A 9080-nucleotide genomic window follows, 5' to 3' on the forward strand; every position below is an offset into this window, starting at 1 on the left:
CAACCCAAATTAAACCTAATACAAGCTCCCAACTTTGTTGCTTAAATCAGACCTATACATGGACTAACCTGATTTGGCTGAATGAATCATCAAAGAGATTGGACCAAATCCATCATTATGCACAAATCAAGGCTGACTAAAACTATCCCATGCTAAAAACTCATCATGGTTGAATGGAACATAAGATAATTTTCAAGGAAAAATACAATCTTGGCTAAATGGCCTCCCCATCAAACCCAAGCACAAAATTAAAGGCCCTTTAAAAGAAATCCATGATTGAACCATATCATTATCTCTCTCTTTTATAAGAGTTGCCTCGAATCTTTAATATGAATAATGGTTGTTTCATGGGCCTGTTATTTAAACCTTAAGAATCCTCTTTTTGCCAAAACTGGCCTCCAGTAATATTGTATGAATATAATGGCCAATAAGGATTTCAAATAAGTATATCTTACTAACAACTTATGCACATACTTTTAAATAATAATCATGACTGCCCTTCTTGTTTTTCATACTTGTGGCATTGTTCCTCCTTTTCCATCGAAACTTGAAGGTCATAAAATAATCTTCTACACTTATCAATTTCTCATTCTAGAACCCCTACATCAAGCCTTATTTTTTTCCACTATTGCTCTGGAATCCTCCTCTGTTCCCCCTCTCTTGCTGAAGGCATGACATCTTATATATATATCAACACATTCAATCAAAGTTAGAGGGTTTCACAATGTAATCCAATTATGAATATAGACTCAAGAATCAATGAATTTGCTGACTTAATTAAACTTCTAATAGGTTTTATGGATTAAATTAAGGACTCAATTGAAGAAAAATCAAGTTTGAAGGCTTTATTTAGATCAATTTGTAAACACTGAAAGATTAAGGATACAATTGAAACTTTAAAAGGCCAAGTGACACAACCAAAAGATTGATGTCTTTACCTAAGTGTCAGAGTGTCGAAGTAATAAATAACCCGGTAAAACCGGGGTCAAACCATAGGAAGGTTAACTATATAATAATAATAATAAGTTGAAGAAAATTTTGAGATGTAAGATTAATGTGAGGATTTAAACAATGATAAAATAATTATCAAGGTTAGAGGATCCACTAATAGTATTTCAAACAAGTATAATATAAAATCTTTTTATTACTCAACTAGAAACTAGACATGAAGAAGGTTCCAATTGGATTATAAATTGTTAACATGATTACATTAGTTATCTTATTCGATTAATGCTAATACTTGTAAATGTTGTCAGGCATTCATGATTATAACTAATACTTGTAAATCTTCTCCCAAGTGCAAGAGTGTCGAAGTAATAAATAACCCGGCAAGACCGGGGTCGAACCACAGGGAGGTTAATTGTACAAATTATAAACGATAATAGTACAACAATAATAATAATAATAATAACAACAATAATAATAGTAATAACAATAATAACAACAATGACAATAACAATAATAACTATAATAATAATAATAAAGAAAGAGAAGAAGAAGAAGATGATGATGATGAGAACTTGGAGATCAAATATTAATGTAAGGATTAAGCAATAATAATAACAAATGTCAAAAGAACTTGGTGATGGAAAATTAATGTAAGGATTAAACAGTAAGAATAACAAATGTCAAGGTTAGAGGTTCCACTAATGGTATGTCAAACAAGTATAGTATAAACTCTTATTATTCAATTGGAAACCACACACAAAGGAGGTTCCAATCAGATTATAGATTGTTAACATGATTACATTAGTCATCTTATTCGATTAATGCTAGTACTTGTAAATCTCTTCAAGCATTCATGATTATAACTTATGTTAACAACAAATCAAGTTCCTTTCATAGCTCAGGTGTCGGTTATACCATACATTATGGGCTATGAAAGTGCCAAGAATTTGTTGTACCGAGTGTTATACAACATAAATCAAGATTAGTCATTTAGCAAGCAAAGTATTAAAGAGTGAACAAGATAACAAATACAAAACATGTTAGTATCAAACATTAAAGTCCATATTAAGTTTACAGTATACTTATTCTTACACCATTAGTGTAACCTTTTCACCTTGACATAATAAACTTAGCTAAACATAATAAAAGAAAGAAAAATAAATAAATAAAACAAGAACATAAACAAGATAAAAGTTAACTAAGTACATGAAAGGAAATGAAAAGCATAAACATGGTATTAATGAAAACAAAGCATAAGCATTACAAAAAATACAAAGAGAGAAAGCAAGAGCATGATCTTGATCTGGAAACCAAGATGCCTAAATGCATGGCAAATGCCTCCGTTTATAGGCCAAAATTGGGAACTATTGATTTGATGACTAATTGATAAGTGGGTGGCCAACTCTTGACTTGGTGACAATCCTTATCTTCTCTTGTCTGCCCAAAACGTCATTGATAACGTCAAAATTGGAGCCACTTGACATGAAAGTTGTAGGCAATTATCTCAGCTTTCTTGTGTAAAAAGCTCATTTGGACTTCTAGAACTCCAGATATGGCTAAAATACTGAACAGTGCTCGGGCTGGAGGACAGCTTCGGGCTTCTTTGTTGTTGCAATAATTTGGACTTGAAAATGGCCTTTTTAGATCTTAGGCTTTATATGGAAGTTATAGGCCTATGTCTTACCTTTCCATCCATATAAAGTAGACCTAAATCTGAGATCTATAACTCTAGATATGACCCAATTACCGAACAGTATTCCAGTTTGGATTGCACCGACATCTCTTTTCTAATTTTGGTCATCTTTTTGCCCTTGCAATTTAAGTTCTTAAAGTCATCAATCAAGCCTTTCATTTATGTGATAGGCCTGCATTTAAAATGAACATTTACCACAAATTAAAGGTATCTTATATTATTAGATATATTATTATAAAACATGCTTTAGTTAAGGAGTTATTGATACTTCAAGTGCAAAATGATGATATAAAACCATGATAAAAATGCACTTTTAAGTACTAATCAATATTCTTTAAAATTTGGCCATTCATTCTCAGTGTAAAGTGTAGGTGTGTGTTTTGGAAGATCAACTTTTTAAAAAAAATGGAAAATGATGTGTAAAAACATTAAGATGAACTTTTGAAAATGTATAATTTCATAAAAGGGAAAAAATTAGTCTCAAAACATTTGCCCAAGCAAAAAGATTAGGTGCATAACATCATCCCAAATTCCTTCAAGCTCTTGTTCGGTACTGAGCTCTTGGGTGTGACCTTTCTTCGTTTTCCATCCTTTTCTTTAATCGAGTGTTATGGATTATTAAAAAAAAGGATCTATGTTTCTAGGTTTATGAATGCATGCATAGATGCATAAGACAATGCATGATATAATGCATGATTTGTGATAATAATGCATTTGTATATAAGGCATGGATGCAACCTTCTTGTGAACGAATAATAGCCTCCACCTTATAAACATATGTTCTCTTGTCACATTGTTTTGCTAGGAGTACTGCCTTTTGAGTTGTTTTGCTTGAATCATATTCACCAAAAGACAGATTTTGCATAAGAAAATGGGTCAATGCTCTTTTCATTAATGCTTGATAAGTTTATTACATTTAGAAATACAATATATTAATCCCTTTCCTTAATAAACTCTCTCGCCAAAGGTAAAATGGCAAAGCCACGGTTCTCAATCTTTCCTAGAAAGGCATCGGTTTAGGCTAAACTTCGGCAATAGCGAATGATGTCCCCTACCACATTTCGTGCATTAATTCTAATAATCTAAACAAGTGCAGCAGCTTCGTCCATTTACTCATTTGTCTTGATCATTTTTTTTTATGAGCAACATATTGGTTCTGTTCAAAGCAGCGTGGTTGATGTCTATTTAATCCTTGTTTTTTTTTTTTCATTCTTGCTAGCTTCTCGTCCAAATACTTCACCTTTTTATGTTCCTTATCAAGTTTTATCCTCGTAACTTTTATCTTATCCTTCATAACCTCTAACTTTTCTTCAACAACCTCAAAACCTTTCCTTTTACTTTGTTCTTTTATAAACCCTATCAAATGGCTTTCAAACTCCATATATTTCTTATTCAAATCCTCATACTTCCCTATCCTATCCATCAATTCAAATTGAACTTGTGCAAACTTTTCTTGGTAATATTTTAAGCTTCTTTTGCAATCATTAAAGTTAATATCGATTGCTTCAAGTTCAGAGCAACTTTGCATCCAATCTAAACTTATCCCTCTTAACTTCTTCTCACTTTCTTTACTAGCAATCTTCTCCTCACCTAGTTTTAACTCAAGCTTTGTTATTCTTGCATCTCTAAATTATATTTGCTCATGCATCATTTCTTCCAACATTGCCTAGTCTTTTTTTGCCTTTTCTCACCTCTATCCGAAGTTTTTTTACTTGTCTTCTTAACTCCTCTTCATTATTTACCCTTTTCTTTTTAATAGTATCTTCTACAGTTTTGGGAGATTTGACTCTTACACAAGGCATGGTTAAAGTAGTTAAGTCTCTCCATCTTACATATCCTTTACTTACACTTGGATCCTTTAAACCTTCTATCTTAACCAAAACCATATGCCTCCAATCTTGTTTGATGATCTTTAAAACTTTTTGTGCAGTAGGATCTTTGAATAAACCAAAAATTGAGCAATTCTCATAGTCCTTGGAACAAACTGCATGTCCCCAAGTTGCCTTAACACCAGGGCAGGAGCATAACTGACATAACTTGTAATCCCTACCAATGACACCCAACGTCTTTGTCCACAACTCATTAGGACTTTCACTGCCATTACCTATAAGGTTCTCCACTTGAAATCACTATTAGGTAAAGCTTCTAATTTGTCAACCCAACCTTGGTTGTCTAGATCTCCTCATTCTTCTTCTTTTATTAATTTTAAGGGTCTTTGGGTAAACCATCAAAAATTATTGAAGACAGGTTTTTTGTTTCGATATGGCTAACCATCTAAATATATAACAACTATATGCAACATCTCATTGCTTCTTTTTCGGTCCTCCTACAACGGTTAAGTGTCAAGATGGTTTCAGCTAAAATAGCAACCACTGGATTGATTTGTGTATTCTCATACTTTACAGCGGCCTCTAAAGTCATTACACCCATTTGACTTGGGAACAACATAAGGCCAAATATGCCCAAGGCAATCAATCTCTCTTTTTCTAATCCTAACTTTTTTCCAGTTCAATTTCTAGCATCCTTCATTTCAAATCGATAGCATTCTTTTCCAAAAACTTTTCCAAGTTAGCGATTCTGAGCAATTTTGACAATTTAGGGATGATCTTATCAAATCTTAAAGGGAAATAAATCCTATACAAATTGTTTGGAAACTCAGTCAACATTCCATATTCCTCTATAGTGGGACATCGGTCTATGCTTTTTAAAAGAAAAACACTAGTAGTCTGGATCTCAAAAATGAACTAAGACTCGCACAGTTGGGCTTAAAACTTCTACCTTTACAATTTCCACCTAACATCCGTATTTTCCTAAAAAAAATGCATCCTTATCCATATTTTGAAAGTAAGTCGTTAACCTGTTCACCTCATTCATAATGCAATTCTGGTTCTTAATTGGTGATAGCTTCTTAGAATCGCTTTTAAGGTAGTCTCCTTTAGTCAATTATGACATTTCAGAATTTTTTCATATTCTATGATGGAAAATTTAGCAATGGTGGCCATTTCATTCACAAGTCCTGGTCTTCAAAATGCCTTGGGGTTAGACTTGTTTTGATGGAAAAGATATTATAAAGCATACACCCTAAGGATAGGTTCTATTTCCTTTACGTGAGACATAGGGTAGGTTTACTACTTGGTCTCTAAGAAAGGGTCTCCTGCTGTCTTAGTGTTCACCCTCGTAAAGGCAATATAGGGGTTCAGCAAATAGTGAGATGGCACGTGTACCAATCACAATTAGTCTAAACACTCAGCAAAGAGTTGGGGTTTACACAAACTTAAACCTTGACTCAAGTCATAAGGCAAGCTGCTAGTTCCCCACTTAACTTAAAAGTTATATATGTGTGCCCTCAAAAAAGATAATAATAATAAAGTGATGCATGACTATATCATATATGACAGAATGTAAAAATGCATGCTAAAGCTTTTAAACAAAGTATCATTCATAATTAAAAAAAAACAACACATAGCATGAAAAAACAATTACCAAGCTTAGTCTAAAAGGTCCCCATTGGAGTCGCCATCCTGTCGCACCCTCGCGAGTGGAGCGCACATAATTTTTTAGGAATAATAAATCCGCACACATCCTTGAATGAAGCCTTGATTATAATCGAGGACATTTCAAATTTTTTATTCCACAGTTTACGAGCCGTGAGAGTATAAAACACTAAAACAAAAAAAATAGATTTTTTTTAAAGCACCCTAGATTTCTAAATTTTTGTCCCTCCTCCTTACGATTTACGAGTCGCAAACTCTTGAAATACCAAGGGAAAAATGAGCTTGTAAAGCACATGGAATCTCCTTTGATTTTTTATCTTAATAAATTTAGTCAGAATTAAACCGAGAAAAACTGATGGGATTAGAAAACACCAACATCATAGCAATTATAAGACAAACCAAACACCAAGCAGCTTACCTTAGGTAGGGCGTCTAGGGGTGCTAACACCTTCCCTTTACGCAACCAGTCCCTTGCCTTAGAATCTCTGAAAGACTAGTTAGGTTTTCTAGTGACCATAATTCTAGGTGGCGATTTCCTTTTACACAAAAATAAAACTAAGAGACTCCGGAATCAATCAATGGTCATCGCGACGCCGCGCTCCGCTCGCGAGGGTGCGACAATATTTTTTGTAATGTTTATGCTTTGCTTTCATTAATATCAAGTTTATGCCTTTCATTTCCTTTCCTTTACTTAGTTAACTCTTATTTTATATATGTTCTTATTTTGTTTATTTATTTTTCTTTATTTTATTATGTTTAGCTAAGTTTATTATGTCAAGGTGAAAATGTTACACTAATGGTGTAAGAATAAGTATAGTGTAAACTTAATATGGACTTTAATGTTTGATGCTAACATGTTTTGTATTTGTTATCGTGTTCACTCTTTAATAATTTGCTTGTTAAATAACTAATCTTGATTTATGTTGTATAACACTTGGTACAACAAATGCTTGGCACTTTCATAATTCATATAACACTTGGTACAACAAATGCTTGGCACTTTCATAGCCCATACTGTATGGTATAACCGACACCTAAGCTATGAAAGGAACTTGATTTGTTGTTAACATAAGTTATCATCATGAATGCTTGACGAGATTTACAAGTATTAGCATTAATCGAATAAGATGACTAATATAATCATGTTAACAATCTATAATCTGATTGGAACCTCCTTTGTGTGTGGTTTCCAATTGAATAATAAAAGTTTATACTATACTTGTTTGACGTACCATTAGTGGAACCTCTAACCTTGACATTTGTTATTATCATTGTTTAATCCTTACATTAATATTTCATCTCGAAGTTCTCATCATCTTCTTCTTCTTCTCCTTCTTCTTCTTTATTATTATTCTAATAATTATTATTAGTATTACTACTATTATTATTATAATAATTATTATTAGTATTACTACTACTATTATTATTACTATTATTATTATTATTATTGTTGTTGTTGTTGTTGTTATTATTGTTATTATTGTTGTTGTTGTTGTTGTTGTTGTTGTTGTCATCTATAATTTATACATTTAACCTCCTTGTGGTTTGACCCCGGTCTTGCCGGGTTATTTATTACTTTGACACTCCTGCACTTGGAAGAAGACATCAATCTTTTAGTCGTGTCAAGAATCAACTAAAATTACTTCCCGAGAATGGCGCCAAAACTTGTTGTGATGTCGCAGTCACAAAATTAATTTCCCTAGCTTAAAACACATAAGATAGTATAGAGCAAGTAGGATATCGATCCTACGAGGAAGGTTTAGTTCAGATTTTTATGCTATATGTTACGCAATTGGGGGAGTTTGATTTGTAATGATCTAAACTATGACAGAAATTAAACTAGAAAACAAATCAACTAAAACTGAAATTTATCAAGAAAACAAACCTTGCTCACAAGCACACATCCACCTATAAAAATCAGAACTGATCCTTGAAATGAAACTCTAGTTTATATTATGAATTTTTATCTTTTCTTAACATTGGTTAATTAACAGATCCACCGTATAACTTACCTTAAATTTCCAGAAAGGTATGGATGTTAGCTTTTTAATGCCACTAGAATCACTTCATTTTGACCTCTAGAACTTATGTTTTGCACAAAACATCGACTAAAGGTTAAATCTGTCAAGTACCTCAAATTTACTCTTTTTTGCATCTTTCATCCAAAAGTGCCTTCAAAATATAAAAGAATATCAAGGTATTTTATATATAAAACAAGGCAAAACATTAGTTAAATATGGGTGAAACTATCGAATAATATGGTTGCACCACTTTTATATCATCATTTTGTACTTCAAGTATCAATAACTCTTTAACTAAAGCATATTTTATAATAACATATCTAATAATATAAGATACCTTTAATTTGTGATAAATGTTCATCTTAAATACAAGCCTATCACATAAATAAAATGATTGATTGTTGAGTTTAAGTACTCAAATTGAAAGCACAAAAAGATGGCCAAACTTAGAAAAGAGATGTTGATGCAAATACAAACTGGAATACTGTTAGGTAATTGGGTCATATCTAGAGCTGTAGATCTCGAATTTAGGTCTACTTTATATAGATGGAAAGGTAAGACATAGGTCTACAACTTTCATGGAGTCCAAGATTTAGAAAGGTCATTTTCAAGTCCAAATCCAAATCTTTCCTGCAGCCCAAATACTATTCAGTGTTTAGCCTATATCTTGAGTTTTAGAAGTTCACATAACCTCAAATTTTTTTCTTAGAAGGTTGAGATAATTTTCTAGAACTTTCATGTGGAGGTCTAGTTCAAATTCTAACATTATCAATGACATTTTATTCAGACAAAAAGATAAGGATTGTCACTTAGTCAATATATGGCCATCCACTCATTAATTAGTTATCAAATCAATAGTTCCCAATTCTGACCTATAAAAGGAGGGATTTTTCATATATTTAGGCATCTAGTTTTTCAGATCAA

This window comes from Populus euphratica, unplaced genomic scaffold (assembly GCF_000495115.2).
Source record: "Populus euphratica unplaced genomic scaffold, PopEup_1.0 scaffold1914.1, whole genome shotgun sequence".
Classification (NCBI taxonomy): Eukaryota; Viridiplantae; Streptophyta; class Magnoliopsida; order Malpighiales; family Salicaceae; genus Populus; species Populus euphratica.